Source organism: Anneissia japonica, unplaced genomic scaffold (genome assembly GCF_011630105.1).
Source record: "Anneissia japonica isolate Jap-2015-1 unplaced genomic scaffold, ASM1163010v1 scaffold1875_len173011_cov181, whole genome shotgun sequence".
Classification (NCBI taxonomy): Eukaryota; Metazoa; Echinodermata; class Crinoidea; order Comatulida; family Comatulidae; genus Anneissia; species Anneissia japonica.
Window position 1 is genome coordinate 166,684 of NW_022705221.1, and position 1,316 is coordinate 167,999.

At 27.7% G+C, this 1,316-nt stretch overlaps 1 long non-coding RNA gene across 2 annotated transcripts in view; it reads right to left on the reverse strand.

Moving 5' to 3' along the window:
• LOC117105423 overlaps nt 1–1,316 on the reverse strand; it is a 4,812-nt gene that overhangs the window by 1,213 nt on the left and 2,283 nt on the right. Inside the window, exons 1-2 of one of the 2 annotated variants that reach the window (XR_004444902.1) lie at nt 1,255–1,316; nt 578–704 (exon numbers count right to left, since the gene is read on the reverse strand). This is a non-coding gene — a long non-coding RNA (uncharacterized LOC117105423). The remainder of the gene's footprint in view (nt 1–577; nt 705–1,254) is intronic. The other variant, XR_004444903.1, reaches the window with a different exon arrangement.

Here is a 1,316-nt window from a genome sequence, read left to right on the forward strand (position 1 = left end):
GAGTATCATCCTATAATTCAATATATATTTATAGAAGCTAAACAGATTGGGTTTTACGAATAATAAAGTAACAATTAGTACTTATATCCACACATTAATCCTAAACATTGTTATGTTACATAGATATTATTTTATCAGTAGCTAAGGTGAGACTTCTTTATACCTTGTTTCGCATACTTATTCTTAAAAGATCATCGGAGGAGGGCAGAATAAAAATAAGGATAAAATTTAGTTTTTTTATTCAGCAAACAGTCTGCCTAAAACATCCAGACGGAGGGAAAAATAAATATACAATTTTATTGGTGAATGTAAAGTAGGATGGTTAAATATTTAAAATTTATATAAATATGTATATCTTTGAAGATGTCAAGGCAGTGGAGGGCATAATTAAAATTTTAAACTAATTTTTTACTGCAATTTCCATTTTTTTTTTTGTGGTGGTGGGTGCAATAATTGCTCAAAAATAAAATTTTATTTTTATTTTTAAAATATCAATATTTGCAGTAGGCGGGTTCGATAAAGAAGGTATAAAAAAAGTCTCGCCTGAACATTTGGTTTTTAGAATCTATTAACTTACCGATTTTGACAATCTTGAGCTTTTGAAACTTCTTAGTACTTTTTGATCCAGTTCAGATGAAGTCAGGAAACAAAGATGTTCAGGATAGATTTAAATGTTGTTAAACAAGTTTCAAGGCTTGAAAATACTGTAAAATATTAATATAAATATGTTAAGTGAATTACCATGTAAATAAAACAAACGATTATATAATAGCACCAAATTCCATCACATGAAGTTGATGTATTCTTAAATTTTTGTTCTGTGATAAGTTTAAATGAGGTGTTTTGTGCAAGTTTAAATAACGTAGTCTGTTAAGGTGACTCTCAGGCTGCACATCACAAATTCAGCACACTACTGTACAGGTACACAAACAGTTATTCAAGCTGTGTATAATAATTACTTTGTTAAATATATTAATGAAATAGGTTTATCAAATCCAATTAAAATAAAAGAAAATAAAGTAAAAACAAAAAATAACAAACATTATGCTTAAATTATAACGGTCATTAGCATAAATATTATATCATGGAATTATGAAATCTAATTTTCAAGTACATCATCTAATCCTTACCATTGACCTACTTGTGACAAGTGATGAAATGGAATCCCAATCACATTATACATTATATCTGTATATTACTATTCGCTTTAATAAAGTATTCACTTATTATTATTGTTTCCACAACAAAACTCACCAAGTGTTTGCACAAGACCATCTTCAAGAACCGATCAAAATTATTATAATGCCTCCATAGAA